The following is a 23591-nucleotide window of genomic DNA, read 5'->3' as shown; positions in this document are numbered from 1 at the left end:
TTAATTTGATACTGCTCACCAAGTCCATTACATTCTAAAATTGTTCATGTTACTTCTGGCAGTTGACGGAACAAGCAGCCGCCGAATCAGCCGGCTCCTCGTCCCGGACGTCGACGGGCAAAGTCCCGTGGGACACGCCTTTATCGGGGTCTGAACACCGTGAAGGCGCGGCCGCTTTGGACAAGCCCCACCGTGTCCCCGGCGCCGGAGGAGGTCGCAAGCTTGCCGACTATGGCTTGGACGTGCCCGCAAGCACTAAGGAGTCGCGGCAGGCGCGAAGGACCGAGAGCACGAGGCTCGCTGAAAAAGGTGGCCGACTTGGAAACAACCATGGAGCAACGCGTCGGTGCCGAGGTTCAGCAACGAGTCGGTGCCGAGGTTCGAGCAACGCGTCGTGCCGAGGTTGCTAGCAAGGTCGATGACGCGGTGGCCACCAGGGTCAATGAAATCATCCCTGATCTTGTGTTGTCGATGAAGAATTACTTCGCCATCGGCCAAAAGGGACCGATGCCGGTTATCAGCCTAGGCGCCAGCAACTCGGACAACCGGCCTCCAACTAGACACGCTCAATGCACACCCAACTTGGTGACTCCACCCGCCGGCAATGTGGGCGCTAGAGAGCATTCGTCGGACCTGGCGGGGGGCCACAGTACTAGCCCCTCAGTCACCTGCACGCCTAGCCTCGGTCCTTCAACGCGAGTCGAGCTCGACGCCCTCACGGTAATTAATTTAGTCTCTCAAGCTCTACAAATTAGTTACTTTGTCGTCGCCCTCTCTCGACCTACACATGTTTTCACGGGAGAACGCGACTCCTTGCACCTTGCTACTGAATGTGGACAACAAGTTGAAGGCTGTAGCGAGCGGCAGTGTCATCCTGCCAACACAGCGGATTTTCCACTGCGTCAGGATGGATGATAGCGTGAGCCGGGTTCGCGTGAACCGGTCGTTACCAGGATGCCAAGACCTCCATCCTCCTTATCAACCCCCGGAAACGGAAACCCCGCTCACTCTCGGGGACCTCAAGAATCACATCCTTCTATGGCTGAAAGCCCTAATTCGGCTGAACACCGCCGCCTCAGGTTCGGAGGCAAGCTATGGCATGGTCACTCCTCAGGATGCGACGGCTGCCCCGAGTCCTCCACCGGCTGGTGGTCCTTTTGGTCCCGATAGCCAGCCCGACAGTCAGCCCGAGAGTCAGCACGGCAACGCGTTGGACATCGATCATGCTCCAATCGATACGTTCATCGCTGAGATGGAGGGCGACGGGGTTTCTCCTTACAAGGCACCCGCCGATCGTACGCTAAAGAAGAAGTTGTTCCTTTCACAAGAAACTCCCGAGCAGGAAGACCCTACCGCCTTCACCGCTCCACCCCGAGTTGGGCTTACCCCGAGGACACTCCTTGGTGCGACCACGGAGGGTATGAAACAAAACGCCACTCCCAGTTGCAGTAAGAAGAAGGCCAGGAAGCGGAAGAAGTCCGGAGATGTTGCCGCAAGCAAGAAAGTGGTTAATGACAAGTTGCCGACCCCGTGGAGGAAGATGCATAACCTAGGCCAGCCCATGCTGCCAGCACACATTGTCCAGCAGGTGACGCCCGATATGAGGAGCTTGCATGATGCTGTTCTAGTGAAGGAGGAACTACTTCTTCGAGATAGAAATCCCTCGTACCCGGTTTTGACGGCCAAGGTGCCCAAGTGGCTTTGGCTTTGTCACCACATACCCTGCGGACTTGATGTTCATTCGATATGAAGACATCTTCAGGCTATTGAACATGCAACAGCTCGACCGAAACTTGGTCCGCCTCCTATCGCTCAGCATGGTGCACGATATCGCCATGGAGATCACAGCGGACATCGCTATCATGGACCCCTTCTACATGACTCCAACTGTCGTCCAGAACGAACAAGCGTTTCGGCGAAGTACATCAAGGATTTCTTGGTGTTAAACAAGGATAAGAAATGCTTTGCCATACCATATTTCCGCGAGTAAGTATTTGGTTACTAGAGTACCCTCTATTACATTCATTCATGAATTTCCTTCATAGTCGATCGAGTATGATGGTTTATTTCCATTTTGCGCAGATTCAAGTACTGCACCCTCCTCCTCTTTCACCCGTATCATTCACATGTCAGTTACCTCGACTCCGGGCTTGATCCGGACAAGGACTTCACCGACCTTAAGTCTACACTTGATAAAGCCCTCAGCGGCTTCATAGCCGAGGTTGGCATCGACAAAATCAGGCATGAGAAGAAAGTGAAAGGTTGGTATGTGTGCAACCACATAACCAAGTTCCCCTGCCTCAAGCAATCGGCGCATGACAATGGGATGGAGGCCTGGTTTGCCATCCTACAGATGAGGTCGATTGTAAGGTCTCAGAACGATCTCTTGTTGCCATCCGAGTCTTCGGCGGATGTTCGTGAACATGGCGGACACCACCGATGAAAACGTGAGAGCCGAGTTCCGTGCCATCCAGCGGACCATTTGCACAATACTCTGGAGGGATGTCTGCGGTAATGGTGGCTTGTTCCACTATGGTCCCGCACTTTCTAAGGCCGAGATAGAAGGCCGATTAGAAGATGGATATGACGACAGAACATTCAACACGCTTGAGGGCATCCGTCCCTTCCCGCCGAAGCCGACTTGACTCAAACACTTTTGTCCTTTGCAAATGTTAGTCATAAAATTACTTAAGTAATTTTCATGCTTTTTCTTTGCACTACTCTATGTTATATCTCTCTCTACTAATGTACTAACAACTTTCATTTCTTTTTTATGTGTTTGCATAGATGACGTACTATGTCGTCTACCACGGCGGGGTTCCCGGAGTCTACGAGGACTCGGGAAGGCCGCAGGAGGCAGGTCCACCGTTTCGGCGGCAACGAGCTACAAGGGGTACACCACTTTGGAGGAGGCGGAAACTCGATACGCCAACTTTCGAGCGGGACGAGAGGAGGGAGATGTGGAGGACCCCTTTCATCGTGATGATGCTTGTCGCCACTGTCTCTCTAGTTTATTATGTCATTGTTCTTTAGCTAGGCCATCGACACTGGACTTATATGTATTTGTGTAACATGTGCTATTTCGAGTTTGAACCATATGGTCAACTATCTAGTATCTAAACTTGTGTTATTAATGCATGCATGTTATGAACATTTGGGACTTTCTATATAACTGTGTATTCTGTGTATTCTGGTATACTGTGTATTCTGTGTATTCTGGTATACTATGTATTCTGTGTGTATTCTGGTGTATATTTCGAGTTTTATTTTTTTAATCCTGTAAACAATACCACCGGCGCCCCAAAAACTGTACCCCTGGCGAAATTGAAATCGCCAGCGCTACAGCATATTACCCCCGGCGAATTCGCAAACCGCCAGTGCTAAGTCGTTACCGCCGGCGATTCAGGGAAAGCGCCGGGGATAACGGCAGTTACCACCGGCGATTTGGAAAACGCCGGCGATACGACATTACCACCGGCGAGGTGGTCGCCGGCGAATGCGTAAACGCCGGCGGTAAGGCATTTTGGGACGCCGGCGGTAAGGCATTTCCTAGTAGTGGAAGAACCACACGACGGCGGCGGCGGAGGGCGTACCATTGATACGCGCGGCCCCGTGGCGCCGGATTGTTGAAGTAGCGGCGGTGGATCGGCGGAGAAGTGCTCGCCGGAGTTCGCCAGTGAGAAGATGTCCGCCGGAGCAGCGAGGAGCTCGAGCGCGAGGAAGAAAGCACGAAGAGCGGGAGCGCGAGGAGAACGAAATGGGCAAGTGGCTGCCTCGGTACCCTCCCCCGCGGCATTTATAGCCGCCCGCAGTGGGCGGTTGGCCTCCAAGTGGCAAACGTGGCCACGTCCCCGGATTTATTGCGCCATAATGTCCCCCACGACTGCTGCGGTTACTGAAAACTGTCACACCACGTCTCCCATGACCGCACCGGATCCGGAGGAGACAGTGATGCGACCAGAAGAAACGGTAGCAGCAGCCTGACGTCAGACCAGTCAAGTCGAGCGCAGGACCCGCGGCGGCGGAGACCTCGGCGCACCCAAGCCGGAGCCAGACAATAAATTCAATCCGGCCCCAAACTTTCCTAGCAAGACGGAGGCATCGCCAAGACTTTTGAAAAAGCAAAAGCCGCAGAAGCGAAGATAGCGCCCGGCTAGGAGCAGCCGGATGAAACGAGCCGGATGAGGGCGTAGCCGGCTGAATGAAAATTCTCAGTCGGCCCCTCCGAGTGCCGTCAAATATATTCAAGAGATCTAAAAGCCAGGAAAACCTGCCTAGGTCCCTCTTATCGCAGGACCTTGCCAGCTTCGGGGGCTAATGTCGGGGGGAAGACCCCGGGTAGGGAAATGGACGCGGAGCAGCCAGCTGACCACTGGCCGGCTCGCGGCAAAGGCCGGCTGAGGAGCAGCTGGCTGGAGCCGTGCCCGGCTGGTCCGGAAGCCGGCTGGCTCTAAGTCCTAGTCGGCCTGGCTATGGCCGCTAATGCTGTGGCTGGGCCGGCTTCTACAAGCCATATCCGACTGGGGGTTTGTACCTCAGACTGACTCGAGGCTGGCGAGTCTTGCACTAGAAGGAACCGGGTAGGTGGTCCGGGTTCACAGGTCCACGCTGGCCTCATCTCCCATAAAGCGCGGGGCACTGTGGAGAAATAGTGCCACGCGCCGGACAGGCCATCATGGCGTACATCGATCCGTACCTGCTACAGTGCACGATGGCGACAGAGACGCTTCCTCTCCATACCGCTAACTCAGGCAGCCGGATGGGACAGGCCATGAGGCCTCAACGGCTACTGACGTCAACGCCCCGGGAAGGAGCGGAAGCCGGAGCCGGCCAAGCCGGCCAGTAGACTATAGGGTCTTTTATGTAAAGTGCCGGCATCTATATAAGCCGCACCACCCCCTCTCGTGCAGGGGATCGATCATTCTCACTCCCTTCCACCCTTAGCGCTGCCCTGTGAGAGAGACCATCGTCTTCCTTAGCCTCACAGGGCCAGCCGGACACAGCTCTAGGAGCACCCTTGTATTGTGTGATCATCTTATACACTCATAGCAGGAGTAGAGGTGTTACCTCCATCAGAGGGCCTCGAACCTGGGTACGTCGCCGTGTCGCTCGTCCCCATACCCCCATCCGGGTACCGCCGTGAGATCATCTAGGAACCACCTTTTTAGCCACCCTATGGCATATGCCGTGACGATACCACGACAGAAAGGAGGCGGGATTTGGTTCTATTGTTCTAGCAAGCAATCATTTGAGGGGCCACCTAGGATCAGCACATCTGGATCCTCCTGAGCTCAACATTGAGGAGGTAATTTTATAATAGTGTTTTAAACATGATATAATCTAATGTACTGAAAGAGATCAAACTGTCAACGGGAGTGGAGTGGTATAGATGGTAGAGATATAGATATAGATTTCAGATTTCCTAATTTTTTCTTCAAAATAGGGTCGCCCCGGCCTCTGCATCCAAATGATGCACCCACCCATTTATTGCAATGTTTTAGACTCCATTTATGGTTTAGAAACTCATGGGTTGATCAAAGTGGTGACATGAATCAACCATCATATTTCCTTTTAATCTGCTGATTGATTTAATGCATGGCAAATCGCAGAAGCAAGTGACTGCTCATGTCCCTGCCAAGCAGCATTGTAGCACACAGTGATGAAAACATTTGTAGGAACAAAACAGAAGGATGTGGCACTGGGGAAGCTAAGATTAGGCGTCTTCAAAAGGACTTGGATGTGGCCACTTGGCGGAACAAAGAAATGAACCGAGGATGGAATTCTACAATTCAAGATGGCCTACATGCTGTTGCTGATATGCAGAAGCTAGTGGCTGGCAACTTGGTTACCGCTTGGGCTTCAGATGTCCATGAGATCAACTGGACGATCTTGGAACAGGTGAAAGAACGAGCAGAAACTCTGCACTCATCTTTGCAGGTAGGTGATTTTCAAAGGGTGATGCAAGAGCCGCTATATGAATAGATTGTTGTTTCAGTTGATGATGTCCCTGGTTCTTTTGTTTACTTATGTGCTGGTAGTACTTAGTGGAACTAGCTTGTACAAGTAATTTTTTCCGATAAAGTTGAACAAGTAAATGGCACATGCTTCGCATGTTTGACCAATTAAGTTAAAAAGCTTCACAAAATCCTGCTATCATGTAGGCGGGCTTGCATTCGCTTTCAACCCAAGTGACTATTGACTGCAATCTGTAATATGTACCCTCTCATTGCGGTTAATGGTATCCAAGCCCTTGGGCCCCCCTCATTTGTTAAAAAAAGATCGAATTCTTATTGCATCGAAGTTGTTTCACTAAAAAAAGAGCTCTCACGTGCAAGGCACGTGCAATTTACTAGTATATACTACTAGTAGAGATGGTACACCTAGACATTAGAGATTTGTTTGTTTTAAAGATATTTTTAATTGTGTACAAGATGGAAAATATAACTTTAGCAAATTCCTAGTATTTTTCATGGTCGATGTAAAAAAAGTATTTTTCATGGTTGATGTAAAAAAACAAGTTTTTTTCATGGTCGATGTAAAAAAAGAGGGAAAACATGTCTCATAAAAAGCCTTATGGTTAGCACAATTTTTTTACGAAGTAACTCTTTTTTACATAGCCCAAATTACTATTCGATTTTCCATTGAAATATTTTATGTGTATATAGCAAGCGAAGAAGTACACATGCATTTTTCGTTTTATTCTTTTTTGACATTTCAAAATGTATAGAAGATGAATTTCGAAATAAAGAGATCATATGTACCCAAGAACCAACAAAAACATCCCCTTGAACCCGAACCTACTCAGGGCCCTTTTGTTATGGCTTTTTTTGGCTTTTTGGATTTTGGAAGCCAAAAGAAAAGATCCTTTTGTTTTTGGCTTCCAAATTCCAAAAGCCAAAAAAGCACCTATTTAAGTGCTTTTTTTTGGCTTTTGCCAAAGCCAAAAAGCCAAAAAAATCCACAACAAAAGGGCCCTCAGCTTCAGACCTGGGATTTCGTAGGCTAGGGTTCCACAGTTTTCCACCAACCAGTAATAATTTCAACTCTTCCCCAAAATTCCCGCCGAAATCCCCCCCGCTTCCAAAATTCAAAGCGATGTGAAATAAGTACAGTGCCGATCTTATCCCCCCGGACCGCTCAATTCAGACCTATCACCGGCGGCGCCGAGCCCAACATCTCTCTCACACTTTGACAAGGGATTAACTTGTCAATGCCTACAGGTTGTAGACTAGGGTTTAGTTGGAAGTAGAGGGCAAGTAGATCTCGAAGGTTTCAGCCGAAAAGTACTCGACGATTATAAAAACTAGGGTTTGAGAGACAATGATTCGATGCTTTCTTTGTCCCTCGACTCCCCCTTATATAGGAGGTGGAGCCGAGGGATTCGTATTGTACAAGTTACAGAGTCCGGGAGGGTTTCCAACTCATCCCGCAAGATTAGAAACATCTTCTCCTAATACAACTCTAACTTTCCTTAATATCAACTTGGGCTTCCGATTCTTCTTATTCTTCGAGTCGTGGGCCCTTAGTAAACCACGGGTACTATCTTCGGCAGGCCCATTGGGGATGCCTATGTCAGTAGCCCCCGAGATTTTGCTTGAATCGCAGAGTCAGGGAAAATCTCCACTGTTTATATTTACTCGACAACTTTAAACTTCTCTATATTTCTTCATATGAATTTCTATATTGTACAGGGATAATGGTAGTTGGGGCTAGTTCATCTGACGGATCAGGTACTAGTTAACTGCTCTAGTGGCAATCCGCAAAAACCTACTTCAAGATCACGTCCCCGGACATGATCTCCGGATACTGGTGTAAACTTCGACGAGTGCCGCTTAAGGTCTTACCATTCTGTCGAGTCCCAGTCATATTTATCGGGTACCTAACGCGTCCGTTATGATTTTTCTTCGTATCTGTTGATACGGATAAAAGTAGCAAACTGACGTCAGAGACGGCGCCACGCCACTCAAAACGGATCTGGGGTCTTACCTTCGCAAAGTTTTGCGGCATTCAGAAATTGTTCGCAACTTTGGCGTTCTGAGAATATATTATCGAGTGCTTTTTCGGCTGTTGGAATGGCATATTTTATTGAGTCAACGGATGACTTATATTGCTCTCCCGATGGGAGTATATGTAGAGTTACTTATAACTCGAAATATACTCTCTTGTTCTTCTATCTTTCTTTTTTATAATTTCATCGGGCACGCGAACAGCGTTCCCGATGGGAGTAGCCCCCGAGGCTACAGTCAAGGACTTGTGCTTGGGTGTAGGCTCCACGCCTTATGCCGCTATATTTTATTTTTCTCCCGAAATTTTCAAATCTCTCGGGTGCGCGAACAGCGCTCCCGATGGGAGTAGCCCCCGAGGCTATTAGCAAATATTTGTATTTGATCATAGGCTCACACCATTTCTATTTTGTTTTTCTCGAATTTTTCATTTTTCCAAAGTAGCCCCTGAGCATTTGATCAAAAACTTGTATTTGACCAAAGGCTCTCCAATATTTTTTGCTGCCGCCTTTTTTATGAAGCTATTAAGTCGAATTTTTCTCTTGCTAAAATGATGTCATTGCTGACGATAGCCACGACCGCGGTTCCTGGAAATCACGAGAAGTTCTCTCTCGCTTCCGTGCGGGCCCAAATTACGCATCGTATTGACACGTCGTGCAAGTGGGGGACACACGTCCTCCGCTTTTCCTGGCGCATGCACTGTAACTCCTCCAGGGTGAAATTACTTTGTTACCCCTGTTCCACGTGTACATCATCTGCCGCACACTTTTTCCATCCAACGGTACGTCGCTTCGCCGCACCTCTATTTAAGGTCCCCTTCTTCTTCCTCCAGCACTTTCGCTCGCGCCGCTCCTCTGCTCTCCTCTGCAAAAAATCTCCTCTTGCGCCCCACAGTTCCCTGAGCTCAACTCTTCTCGAGCTATACTCCTGCGCCATTGTTGATGCCACCACGCAGATTGACTAGGCACAGCACGCCGGAATCAACGATGGCTTCCGCAGATCTAGGGAGCGCTGAGTGGGAGAGATCCAAAATCTCTACCCAAGACATCAACCTCCTGAAGAAACTGGGGATCAGCAAGAAGCCCAAGGCGCTGTGCTTCCCCAGCGAAGAGAGTTACCCAACCCCTCCAATGGAGTATCGGGTTAGTTTCGTCGATCATCTCATACGCGGCCTTTCTGCCCCCATTCAGCCTTTTGTTTGGGGGTTGCTTTTCGTTTATGGACTGCAACTTCATCACCACACACCCAACTCTATCCTCCACATTTCCATCTTCATCACCCTTTGTGAGTCCTTCCTCGGCGTCCAGCCTAACTGGGCGTTGTGGAAGCGCACATTTTCTTTTGTCGCCGCAATGGCTCTCCCAATGTCGCCTATAACATAGGCGGCGTTGTTATCTGCGTTCGCCCTGATGTCGATTACTTCGATGTCAAATTCCCTGACTCAGTTCAAGGGTGGCGCAAGAAGTGGCTGTACATCCATGAGGAAAATCATGGATGTGCTGAAGACAACATCCCTTCTTTTGATGGTGCCGAGAAAATCTATCGCCACCGCTCCTGGGATGCAGAGGCTACCGAGGAAAAAAACGGCGATGGAGGCATTGATGACCCACATCCACGAGCTGCAAAACACCCGCGGCAAAGAACTGTCGGGTATCCAGATCACGGCATATTTCCTTAGAATCAGAGTGCAGCCTCTCGCGAGCTCGCAAAAATCCCCTCTGGAAGTATGCTGGCGACAATGATGTGGATTGGTTGTCGGTGGATTTATCGGTCAAGGATTTAGAAAAACTTGTCCGGAAAATCTCCTCCCTCAGCAAAAAAGATCCTGTCCCTTCTTCTTGTCGCGTAAAACCATATAGCGCCACCAATGCGCTACCCAAGGTAACCTTTGTCGACTTGCTCATTTTTGTTTGACATCCTTTCCATAACTTTTATTGACATCTCCCTTTGTTTGTTTTGTTTATAGAACCATCCAAACCTTGTCTCTCTTCCTCCCCTTCCTGAAGGTGGAGAAGTCGAAGAACGAGCCGTTGTCACTGATGACAACCAAGATGCTCCTTCCTTTGAAAATGAACCCGCAGGTTCTCAAAAATCCGCGGGATCCTATGAAAAGGAAGCTGCCTCTGAGGCTACCACATCGGCACAGTTTCCTCCTCATGCTGTTTCTCCAAAGAACAAAAGGAAAAGGGCAGACATCGAAGATTCCGGCACCTCCAAAGCCGAAGAAGCTACTCCTTCACGTCGGAAGGCAGCTTTCGATCCATACCTTGAAGCCCTCGTCAGCTCGTAAGTCACCTTTTGTTTCTTACTATTTTGCTACTTGAAGATTTTTGTCTATCTTGCTTCTTATACTGCCGCCATTTAATCATAGTGGTGACGAGGAAGAAATGCCAGCTTTTGATGCGACTGCTCGAACGAGTACGTCGCATACTCTAGTTGTTTCTGAAGTGCAAGTTGAAGGAGAAGAATCTTCGCCTCCTCAACAAAACACCGACGAACCTGCTCCTCCTGCAAGCCCCCTTGTCCCTACACCAGAAAGGGTGAGGGTTGAAACAATCACGGAGCCTACCTTACAATTGGGTAGCTCCTCGACTCCTCTTTTGGATGATGTAAGTCCTTAAAAGCTTTCTGATGCTGTCGATGTTTTCTCTGTTTGCTTCTTTTGATATTGTGCTATCGCACTTTTTTCCCTACCGACGCTTTCTTTCTCTATCTTTCTTTTAACAGCCTTTAATTAAGGAATTCATCCGCTTCAGTGCCCAATTCGTTGGGTACCGCGAGTACGCTAGCAAAGATGAAGGTAATGTCTTTTTGCTGCTCTTTACCCTTTCCTTCTCACTCCTTTCTTGTCTTGATTTTGATTGGACTTGACTATTTTGGCAGAAAAACTGGCGGAGGCCAACAAACGTGCCGATACACTTGCTCAAAAATTAGAGCAAAGTGAGGAGGCTCGTAAGAAGGCCGAATCAGATGCTAGTAAGGCTAGGGCAGAGGCTGAAAACGCCAAGGCCGACGCTGCTGGTGTCGAAGATCTTCAGAAGAGGCTTCACGACGCCGAGACTTCATTGAGCGAGCATATAGCCGCACAATCTGCTCGCGAAGACGCGATTACTAAACGACTGAAGTCGCAAAACCGTCGCTTTGTCAGTGAGTACTCGAACCATTTTGTATTCTTTGGACTTGCTTTTCTTTACTCGTTTGTTGATCAATAAATTTCTGCCTCGACAGGTAAAACGTCTCAGGAATTTGAACTTGAAGATCCTGACAATGATCCTCTTCTTGACGCGCTTGCTTTCCTTGAATTTCACGGAACAGAAGCATGCGAGGGCATTGATCAGGCCAAGGAAGGTTTGTCGCGGCTCTACCCTTACTTCTTCCCAAAGAAAAAGGAACCCGCGACTTTTCTTGCTCTTGCCAAGGACTTTAATCCGCCAGAAGATCTTGGACTGAAGCTGCGCCAAGAAAATATGAAGGTTGCCGTTGAAAGAACTATCACCCTGGTTGCTGACAGCCAGCAAAACATCGACTGGACCAAAGTTGGCGACACACAGGAGATGGAGACCACGAAGTGGCGATCGCTAATCAAGGCTGCGAAGCCCAACACAAAGAAGATCCTTGCTTATCTTGGATTCAAGCCCACTCCTGCTCCTAGCTCATCGAAGCCGGAGGTCTAGTAGAATGCCCTTATCTTTTTCTGTTTTTATTTCTACTGCTTCTTTTGATGTTGTCGTCGCAGTAGCTTTGGCGACAACCGTCGTAGTAATTCTTTTGAAAAACTCCCTCTGTAATATCTGTGTAAATTTCCCGAAGATCAATGGAATTTTATTTTGCGTGATAATTGATACTTAAATTTTCTTTTCCAGTTGATATGTGATAACTATTCCGCAAATCCTCATCCTGCCGATACATCTCCTGCTTCTTCCTTCTCGAAGAAAACACTTGTCGATGATAACCTTATCGAAGGTTCTTCGAGTAAGCACTCCTCGCAAGATTTGCAAGAACTTCGCCAACAACTTCAATCCATGAAAAAACAGACTCTTGCGATGATGGAGCAATCTCGTAAAGCATCCGAAAGAGAGAAGATTGCCCTTCAACAAGCTAAAGAAGCCATAGCTGCCAAAGACGCTGCTATTTCGGAAGCTGAAAAAGCAACTGCTCGAGAAAATAATATGCTCGAGCTAATGACTGAAGCTAGTGTGGATATGTTAGGTATGCTTTTCAACCTAGCACTGCTTCTGCTTTTTGCTGTACCCCCCTTTTTTTTAATTTCTTGCTCTGTCGCTCAATAGGTTCAGTTCTCGACGCTGCTGCTGAAGATGAAAGGGTGAATGTGAGAACAAACCTCCTCGTTAATCTTTCTCTTAACCATGGCTGCCTGTTCTGGGCCACTCCCGAGCGAACCCAACAGATTGTCAGGTTCCAAAACCGCGCTTGTCAGGTTCGCGAATTTCTTAACTTCTGCACGAGAACCTTGACCCTTGTTTACAAGACTATGTTCCCTCGAGATGAAGCTCCCGAAACTCTTCTTGGATTGATGGAAAGTTCCGAGATGCCCCTCGTATTCATAACTTTGTGCGAGCTCAGTTGACAGCTGGAGCAAGATTCGCCATGATCATGATACATATTTGCCATCCAAAATTGGACCTGACGAAGATTGTCGCTGACTGCTTGGCCAAAAAATCGCGACGAAAAAATAACATCGACGAAATCAATGATATGGTGACTCCTGTGGCCGAAGCGATGATGGATGAACTTCTTCGGATGGATTCTGAATTCTTCGTCAAGGGGAGCTATGCTGAGCATAAGACAACCAAAGGTTTATCCATACATAGTATATTAGGCCTTGACTGAGTTGTACTATACTGCGAAAAATTATGTGTATATTTTTTGTCAAATTCTTTGTATTGTTGGAGTTGTCTATATTGTAAAGTGTAATCTATATTGCGAAGCCCCCGAGCCTTTGGCTGGAGCTTATACTATTTGGTCGTCTCGAAGAATTTACTTTATTGCGAGAATATATGTATTTTGCTGTCGTGGGTTATGAGCCCCCGAGCCTGTCGAAGAAAAAAGATGTATCTCATCACTATCTTTTATTATATTGCAGCACCGCGAGCCCGCCTCATTAAAAACCTGTCCAGTCCCACTTGGTGCCCTGAAAAGGAAAAGAGTGCATTTGAAAACTCGCGGGCGTTTCAGTACATTGTACTTTTACAAAGGAGGACTATATTTCGGCTCTAAGCGTAGAAACGCCTGAGCTGCGCCACGTTCCGGGGGTTTTTCTCGGGAACCCCTATCTTCTTGTCCTTTATCCTGTACGCTCCTCCTTCGATTACTTCCGTGACAACGTAAGGGCCCAACCATGGTGACTCGAGTTTTTCAGTGCTTTGCTGATTGAGCCGTAGGACCAAATCTCCGACCTGGAAAGATCTTGGCCGCAATCGTCGACTGTGGTAGTTTTTCAGGTCCTGCTGGTACTTAGTGACTCGTGAGAGTACTTCGTCTCGAGCTTCGTCGAGTGCATCCACATCGTCCTACAAAGCTCTTCTTGAAGTTTCTTCGTCATACTTTGTGACTCTTGGGGAGTCATGCTCTATTTCGATCGGTAATACTGCCTCAGCTCCGTGGACTAAAAAGAACGGAGTTTCTTGTGTCGCCATATTTGGTGTTGTTCGAATACTCCATAGGACACTTGGCAATTCTTCTGGCCAGGTATGTCGAGCCTTTTCAAGCGGTCCTAGCAGGCGCTTTTTAATACCGTTGCAGATGATACCATTGGCTTTCTCGACTTGGCCGTTGGTTTGCGGGTGCCCAACTGACGCAGAGTGTAGTTTGATGCCTACTTCTACGCAGTATGCCTTGAACTCCTTGGACGTAAAGTTACTACCATTGTCTGTGACGATGTTGTGAGGTACTCCAAATCGAAAAACGATGCCCTTCACGAATTTTATTGCTGACGCTGCATCTGGTGAATTTATCGGCTTTGCATCTATCCACTTGGTGAATTTATCGACAGCAACTAACATGTACTCGTATCCTCCTGGCGAAGCCTTGTGCAATTTTCCCACCATATCGAGTCCCCATTGGGCAAAGGGCCAAGACAATGGTATTGGCATCAATTCTGCTGCCGGAGAGAGGGGTTTTGCGGCAAATCTCTGGCACGCATCGCAGGTCCGTACTATCTCTTTTGCATCCTCGATTGCTGTCAACCAGTAAAATCCAGCCCGAAAAACCTTGGTCGCAATAGCTCGACTGCTCGCGTGGTGACCACATATTCCCTCGTGCACGTCCTTTAAGATTATCCTTCCTTCTTCGGGTGTAACGCACCTTTGCAGGACGCCCGAAATACTTCGCTTGTATAACTCCCCTTTGACCACTGTGAAGGCTTTGGATCGTCGAATAACTCGCCTTGCTTCAACTGGATCGTCGGGTATTTCTTTTCTCAGGATATACGATATGTACGCTTGCATCCATTGGACTTCTACCATCATCACCAGCTCCTGGTTCTCTACTTCATCTGGAACTTCTTTGAGAGGCGCTGAAGTTTTCTCCTCCTTCATCTTCTTCTGCGCCTTCTTTAGCTTTGTGGATCTCTCAGCTATTTCTTCCCAAAACACACCTGGCGGGATTGGAAGGCACTGCGACCCGATGTTTGCGAGAACGTCGGCTTCATCATTGCTCAGCCTACTGATGTGATTTACTTCGCATCCATCAAACAGCTTCTCAAGCTCGTTGTACACCTCCTTATATGCTATCATGCTATCATTGACTGCATCACATTGGTTCATAACCTGTTGACCTACCAATTGTGAGTCGCCAAAGATTTTTAGTCGAGTTGCGCCGCAAGCTTTCACCATCTTCATCTCGTGTATAAGGGCTTCATTATCTGCTTCATTGTTAGATGCGTTTGGGAACGTCATACGTAGGACATACTTCAATTTGTCGCCTTCAGGTGATATGAGTATCACCCCTGCACCCGCTCCTTCTACTCTCCTAGATCCATCGAAGTTCATGGTCCAAGTTCTCGACAAATCTGGGGGTCCTGTATTTTGCAGCTCCATCCACTCTGCAATGAAATCTGGCAGAACTTGCGACTTGATTGCCTTTCTTTTTTCCTACGTGATGTCCCGAGGGGAAAGTTCGATTCCCCAAAGGGAGACACGCCCTGTAGCTTCTGGATTGTTCAGTATATTTGATAGAGGTGCTTCATTGACCACTATTATCGGGTGTGCCGAAAAATAGTGGCACAATTTTCTTGCTGTTGTAATCACTCCATATGCTAGCTTCTGGTACTGCGGGTACCGCTATTTTGAAGGCGATAAAACGTCACTGATGAAATATACCGGCCTTTGCACTCCATGGAGTTTTCCTTCTTCCTCTCTTTCAACGACTAGCGCCGAACTAACCACCTGAGGTGTGGCCGCGATGTATAGCAGGAGAGGTTCCTTCTCTTTCGAAATTGTGCGCTTTAAATCCTCGAAGGCTCGATCTGCCACTTCATTCCAATGGAATTTCTCTCCTTGCTTGATTAAAGCGTAGAACGGTAGCGCTTTTTCTCCCAATCTGGCGACGAATCTGCTTAAAGCTGCGACTCGCCCCGTTAGCTGCTGTATTTCCTTCAACTTTGTTGGCTTCCTCATTGTTATGATAGCTTGGATTTTTTCGGGATTTGCTTCAATCCCTCTTGCTGAAACTAGAAAACCAAGAAGTTCTCCTGCAGGGACGCCAAAGGAACACTTCGTCGGGTTCAACTTGAGGCAGAACTTTTCGAGGTTGTCGAAGGTTTCCTTCAGATCCTCGATTAGCGTCGTCCCCTTCTTTGATGTTATGATGACATCGTCGATGTACACTTGTACGTTTTTCCCAATTTGTGTCGCCAAACACTTCTGCATCATCCTCTGGTATGTTGCTCCCGCGTTTTTCAGACCAAAAGGCATTGTTCTGTAGCAAAACACGCCGTAAGGTGTGATGAATGCTGTTTTGACCTCATCTTCTTCTTTCAATCTGATCTGGTTATAACCAGAATATGCATCTAGGAAGGAAAGACGTTCACATCCTGCCGTGGAGTCGATAATTTGATCGATCCTCGGGAGGGGAAAGTGATCCTTTGGACAATGTTTATTGAGACACGTAAAATCGACGCACATGCGAAGGATTTTAGTGTTTTTCTTCGGTACCAACAATGGATTTGCTACCCATGTGGCCTCTGTATGCAGCTCCTTTATAAAACCAGCTTCTCTTAGTCGATCGATTTCTGACAGCATAGCTTTGCGGTTTGGCTCCGAAAAACGCCGCAAAGGGTGTTTGATTGGTCTCGCTAGTGGATCCAAGTTTAGGTGGTGCTCGGCAAGTTCCCTGGGTACTCCTGGCATGTCAGCTGGACACCATGCGAAGATTTTCCAGTGCTCACGGAGGAACTCGACGAGCGCGCTTTTCTATGCGAGGTCCATGTCTTTTGCGATGGATGTCATCTTTTTCGGGTCTGTCGGGTGAATCTGCACCTCCTTAGAATTTTTCTCAGTGTTGAAAGTTGATTCTTTATTTGGCCTTCCTACATCTGGCAACACGTCATAGTCAGTCGTGAGCCTTGACGCCATGTACTCTACTTGCATCCCGAAAGTTTCTGACAGTCGATGAAAATACTTATCGCACTTATCGGCTAGCGCAAAGCTTCCTTTGACTGTGATTGGTCCCTTAGGTCCAGGCATCCTCCATAACAGGTACGTGTAATGTGGTACCGCCATAAACCTAGCATATGCTGGGCGTCCCAACAAAGCGTGGTATTGTGATGGGAAATCCACGACTTCGAATTCCAGCCTCTCTATTCTGTAGTTTTCTCGGGTCCCAAACTGAACGTCGAGATTAATCTTCCCCAGCGGATAACTTGGCTTCTCCGGTGTGATACCGTGGAATCGTGTGTCGGTTGGTTTTAGGTTTGCTAGGGATATGTTCATCTTCCTTAGTGTATCTGCATACATAAGGTTTAAACTGCCGCCGCCATCTATGAACACTCGAGATACGTCGAATCCTGCAATTACTGCTGGTAAGATAAGTGATGATTGCCCTAGTCGAGGAACTTGCTGTGGATGATCCGCTATTGTGAAGCCAATATCTTGCCCTGACCAGTTAAGATACTCGACTGTTGGTGGAGGCATCTTTTCTGCCATGAACACCTGTCGCGAGATTACTTTCTGAGCTCTATTGGATGGCCTGCCTTTCTGAATCATCAAGACCGCGCCGTTAGAGTTGGGATCAACATAAGGCGGTGGTGCAGGTGCTACCGCTATTCTAAGCTGATGTCGATTTTCGTCCGTAATCGCGGGAGGAGGTGGCAAGTGAATCTCATTCCTGGGTCCTTGCGGATTTATGTGCGCTGCCTGAGCATTAGCATGCCCTGCCCACCTTAACATTGCCTGGAAATTTCGGCAATCCTTTTGCAGGTGTCCTGACTGTCTTTTTCCGTTATTGTCGAGATAAAATGCATCTGACATGGCCCGTTCATCATCTCTTCGGGGGACACAAAAGGTCTCTGGAACCTTGACCCGGTATTTTGCCTGTTGTTTCGAGAGTCATCTCTATTGTCGCCTCGCTGCTCATTGCTCCTCTGGTAATCATCTCTGTTGTTTCCTCCGGTGCTTGCTCGGAAGCCAGCCGAAATTTGCCCAGGAGCATCATAACTCGAGTACTGCCGGGGAAATCGTCGCCTACTTTGATAATTTCGGCCGCGGTCCTCCTCTGGTGACCAATGCCATTTGTTTTGAACAACATCTTCTCCATCTGCCCATCTGTTTGCTATCTCCATTAATGCGGATACTGTCTTTGGATTGGTCCTCCCCAAATCCTCGATAAAGTCTCCTCACCTGATACATGCGACAAACGCATCTATTGCTCTCTCGTCAGATATATTCTCTGGCGAGTTTTTAATGATATTCCATCTTTGGATGTATTTTCTCATCGGTTCGTCTGGCTTTTGTCGACACGCCCTCAATTCCTCTAGCGATGGAGGTTTTTTGCTGGTGGACCGGAAATTCTTGACGAATACGTCCTCGAAGCTATCCCAGCTGTCGATAGATCGTGGAGGAAGTTTCTTTATCCAAGATCGCGCGGCTCCACTCAAATGCACCTGGATGCTTTGCATAGCTGTTGCTCTGGTCCCTCCTGTGAGCTTCACCGTTTCGAGGTAATCAACTAGCCAATCCTCTAGATCTTGCGGGCCGTCGAATATCTTAAAGTTATCAGGCAACTTAAATCCCGAAGGGACTCGAGTTTTTCGGACTCTCCTTGTGAAGCATGGCAAACCGCACATATCCTCGTCGTTTAGTTCTGGGGAATGCCGATGTTCCCTTCTACTTTGTCGTGCTCTGTCCACCCTTGCTTGTGCTGCTGTGTCTCTTGCTCCACTTGTTCCTTCAGGAGTCGCTGCTGCTGCCGCAGGTCGTGGACTATTTTTCCTTGCTATTCCTTCGGGAGGTGTTGAGGCAAACGCCGTTCCCATGGCTCTGACTCCTGCCTTTGCCATGTTGTACAGTGCCTCCCTTGGATCTCCTGGAGGTGGCCTAGATGCAAGGATAAAGGCCTGTGTCGCCATATACCCAGCTTCTGGTGTCTTGGGGATGATGTTCCCTCTCGTGTCTATCGACATAAAAGACATGTCGAGGTTTTGAACCAAGTGCTCTCTTTCTCCTTCAGGTATGTTTTGCAGCCTTGATCTTGCTTTGTTCCGAGCTTCCCTGTGGCTATCTCCCGAAGTTCCAGATTGTCGACTTAACTCCGCTCTCCGCCTGCTTGATGCGGAGGCTGCCTCCTTTCTTCTGTTCAGAGAAGCTGACTGTTTTTCCAATTCCCTTGCAGCTCATGCGAGCCTATATTGATATGCTTGCAACTCTTCTGGCGTGGCTGTTGTGGCCATTGGCTCTGAGCCATCCATAGCTCTTGCGGCTCTATCCCATGCTGCTTGCGGGAGTTGAACTCTATCACGAGGCTCAGGTCCGATATATTTCTTGCCTAGACCTCGTCGTAAATCAGAGGGATCGACGTATGGATTTCCCAAATCGTCGAAAGCCTCAGATGTTTCCTCCTGATCGCGGCTTGGCTCTCCGATGGCATAAATCTGATGGTATTTTGTATTCAGATCTGTGCTGGGTTTGGTGACACCATCATAAAGATTGGTGAAGACCTTGCCCATTGTAGTGGATTTGTCGATGAAGTTGAAGCTGTCGACACTGCTCGAGTCATCGCTTAAATAGGAGTCCGCGGATGACTCGAAGGACATGTCGCTGAAGATCTTGGCGAGCTTTTCGCTTGCCCTAGTGCTGATGAAGCGTGGCGATGAAGTCTCCTCTTCGCCTGACTCGATTGACGATGTTGAGCTCGAAAAATCGGAATCGACCGCCGACAATCCCGACGAGATCGGAATTTCGAGACGATACGCTCCCTCTTTCTCGACGCGAAAGTGGAATCTTCCGAACGTCATCTCCATAGGCTCCTCCAGATACGCATATGCATCCAAACGGGAGGGCGGGTGAGGAACAAAATCGACAGGACCAGTTGCGATATGTTTACCTCGATCCATCGCGTTGCTTGCAGTTGATGAAGTCGACGATCTTGGTCGTGCCATCGAGATCAGATCCTTGACGCCTCTAATTCCCACAGACGGTGCCAATTGACAAGGGATTAACTTGTCAATGCCTACAGGTTGTAGACTAGGGTTTAGTTGGAAGTAGAGGGCAAGTAGATCTCGAAGGTTTCAGCCGAAAAGTACTCGACGATTATGAAAACTAGGGTTTGAGAGACAATGACTCAATGCTTTCTTGTCCCTCGACTCCCCCTTATATAGGAGGTGGAGCCGAGGGATTCGTATTGTACAAGTTACAGAGTCCGGGAGGGTTTCCAACTCATCCCGCAAGATTACAAACATCATCTCCTAATACAACTCTAAATTTCCTTTATATCAACTTGGGCTTCCGATTCTTCTTATTCTTCGAGTCGTGGGCCTTCAGTAAACCCAGGGTACTATCTTCGGCAGGCCCATTGGGGATGCCTATGTCACGCTTCCACCTTGCATGACCCACTGGATCATCTCACACGCCTGTTATCACCAGATTTTGGCCAAATCAGGAGATGGGCTGTAAGGGAGATGGGCTTGGAAGATTACATATGGAAGATCTCTGAAGCGGCCTTGCACAAAGAGTTTGGGCTAGATTGCCCGTGTATCTGTAGCATAGTAGATCGCATCTTAGATTAAAAGATAGAGTTTAACCCGTGCACGGTTAGGTGCACGCCTAAATTAGAAAGTCCCCTGGACTATAAATATGTACCTAGGGTTTATGAAATAAACAACAACCAACGTTCACCCCAAATCAATCTCGGCGCATCGCCAACTCCTTCGTCTCGAGGGTTTCTACCGGTAAGCATCATGCTGCCTAGATCGCATCTTGCGATCTAGGCAGCACAAGCTTCCTTGTTGTTCATGCGTTGCTCGTACTGAAGCCTTTTTGATGGCGAGCAACGTAGTTATCTTAGATGTGTTAGGGTTAGCATTGTTCTTCGTATCATATGCTATCATAGTGCAACCCTTGCGCATCTAGCCGCCCTTACACCTATCTTAGGTGTAGGGGCGGCACCCCGCTTGATCATTATTTAGTAGATCCGATCCGTTACGGTTGCTCCTTGTTCTTCAAGGATTAGTTTAATATCTGCAATAGTTAGGCCTTACAAAGGGTTGGAGGATCCAGCGGCGCGTAGGGTGTCGTTTGCTAGTCCTAGACAGGATGTTCCGGGGATCAACCTCGTGTTGGTTTTTAGGCCTTGTCTAGGATCGGCTTACGATCACCGTTCGTGGCTGCGAGGCCCAATCGTAAGTAGGATGATCCGATTATGCGGTGAAAACCCCAAATCGTCGTAGATCGTTTTAGCTTTATCTTGATCAAGCAGGACCACCATATATTCGTGCACCTCGTACGAATCATGGGTGGATCGGCTCCTTGAGCCGATTCACAGGACAACCTGAGAGCCGATCGAGGCTCGTATTTAATGTTTACGTGTATGCCATGCAGGAAACTAAGCGAGGCATCTCCATCACCTTCCTGACCAGGTATAGGTCAGGTGGCACGCCCTTGCACCAGCATCGGACGTGCGTGCCGGAGTTCTTTGCGGGCCGTCGCTTGGAGGACCAGGGCCAGCCGCAGCCCTAAGTTGTTCCCGGCTCTCCTGTGTTGCCCGTCGTTGCTCGCCGGTGGGTTTCGGACCGCAACACATTCTGGCACGCCCGGTGGGACAAACTTCTACATCAACCACATCGCCATCTACATCTGAGATGGCGGACGGCACCCCAGTCACGTACGAGGATCCGGCCGAGCGAGCTCAAGAAGAAGTATGACGAGGTCAAAGCTATCCTCGAGGCCGATCTCATCGGCTCTTTTCACGGAACCCGTTCACATGGCATCGGGTGGAAAGGGTTCTCGCCTGAAGGTGCGCTCGATGGAATAGACCTATCCGCCCCATCGGGAAGAACGCACCGAGGTCCCTGCGTCGGGAGATCAACTTCATGGTAGCTCACTCGCTACACCGCCACTCTGAGAACCTGGTGAACACTCTGGAGCGTGTAGCTCTTCGGGTGATCCAGGAGATCATGAGGCACCAGTACTCTCCGTCAGGACCAGCTCTCGGGACGCATCAAGGAGAGATGCCACTCCAGTCCCATCCACCGCTGCCATTTGCGTTGGCAGCACCAGAAGTGCCGAATTCACCGGCATTCGTCGTCTACAAGATCGGTGGTGACCCTAGTGACTGCCAGTTCTTGCATGAGGCGCCTAAGGAGATCCCTCACGGATACATGTGCACATACATGCCAGACTGCGGTAACTGGGCGCTCACAAACCAGGCCGCAACATCAGGGACTTCTGGGAAAGCAGGAGGAGCGTCAGCAACAGATCTTGAGAAGCAGACGTGGCTAGCTAAGTATGCCACTCCGACGAACCTCCAGAGCTCAGCTCCTGCAGTTGGCTCAGAGCTGGAAAAGCAAGCATGGCTGGCTAAGTACGCCACCCCGGCGAATCTTCAGAGTTCGACTCCGGCAGCGAGCACCGCGGATCAAATCAGTGCCATACTGAGAGACCAGTTCGGCATGGTGCCGAAAAGGAGGGCAATCAGCTATTCCAAGCCGTACCCCGACGAGTACGAGTTGATCCCGCTACCACCCAAATATCGGCTCCCTGATTTCTCCAAATTCAGTGGATCAGATGGTTCCAGCTCCATCGAGCATGTGAGCCGATATTTGGCACAGCTAGGAACGGCCTCGGTGTCGGATCCACTACGCGTGAGGTTCTTCGCACGGTCCCTCACGGGATCGGCTTTCGGATGGTACACTTCGTTGCCACCGGACTCGATCCGGACTTGGAAGCGGTTGGAAGAACGAGTTCCACATGCGAGTACCACTCGAGAGGTTTCCGAGTCCGGCCTTGCCGATCTAGCACAAATACGTCGAAGCGTGGAGAAGCGTGGCGAGAATAGATCCGGCGCTTCGGGAATCTTAGGAACCGATGTTATTCGGCTCGTGTGATCGAAAAAGAAGCGATCGAGTTGGCGGTGGCGGGCCTTGCATCACAAATCAAGGACATGGCCTCCCAAGCGAGACTACCCTTCACCGGCGCACATGGTTCAAAAGCTGTCGGCATATGAACGAGCGCCACCCGGACCTGTACCAGGACAAATTCAAGCGTGCAGTAGTCCTGGTCGAGGCAGATGAAGATGAAGGCTCTGCGGGAGATCAAGAAGTAGCAGTGGCTGAATGGACTCGGGGGGGCAACCCCCGTGTCCTGCAAATGGGTTAAGCCACCAGGTCCGCCCAAAGGGTTTGATTTTGACGTGACTAAAACTGAGCAAATCTTCGACCTCCTACTCAAGGAGAAGCAGTTGAAGTTACCCGAAGGCCTCAAAATCCCCACGGTACAGGAGCTGAACGGAAAGCCATACTGCAAATGGCATAACTCGTTCTCCCATGCCACCAACGACTGCAGGGTGTGGCGTCGGCGGATCCAAATGGCGATAGAACAAGGACGTCCGATTTTCAATCGAGTACGCCATGAAGGTCGACACCCACCCCTTCCCCGCCGTTAACATGGTGGAATGCACTTACCACGAAGGTTGCCGGCCGGGATCCTCGTTCAGCATCAACATGGTAGGACCCGGACACCACGCCGGCAAGGACGGAGACGAGGGCAGGCTGCTCTCGTAGCAAGGACACGAGAGGAGGCCGCTCCACGCGATCGGCTCCGGCACGATGGCAAGCGCTACGTCACAGAGGGAGAGGTAAGGAATGTGAGATATCAGCGACCTCTCTCTGATCACCTCCTCAACAAGTATGTGAGTCAGCATAACCAAAGCCGACGATCCAGCGATGATGATGAAAGAGATTGTCTGGCTAGAGAAGCCAGAAGACATCGTCGGCATAATCGCGATGAGGAGGAGTACGAGCGCCGTGCCAAGGAAAAGGCAAGGGAGCAAGATGACGAAGATAGGCACTGGCACTGTCCCTTCTTCAGGCACTGTTGGGATTCAGGAATGAGCCGATTGCCTACAATCGGCAATTGC

The sequence above is a fragment of the Lolium rigidum genome, chromosome 1, assembly GCF_022539505.1.
Source record: "Lolium rigidum isolate FL_2022 chromosome 1, APGP_CSIRO_Lrig_0.1, whole genome shotgun sequence".
NCBI classification, from domain to species: domain Eukaryota; kingdom Viridiplantae; phylum Streptophyta; class Magnoliopsida; order Poales; family Poaceae; genus Lolium; species Lolium rigidum.
The sequence above is the reverse complement of the archived record's forward strand: the minus strand, read 5'-3'. Positions refer to the sequence as shown.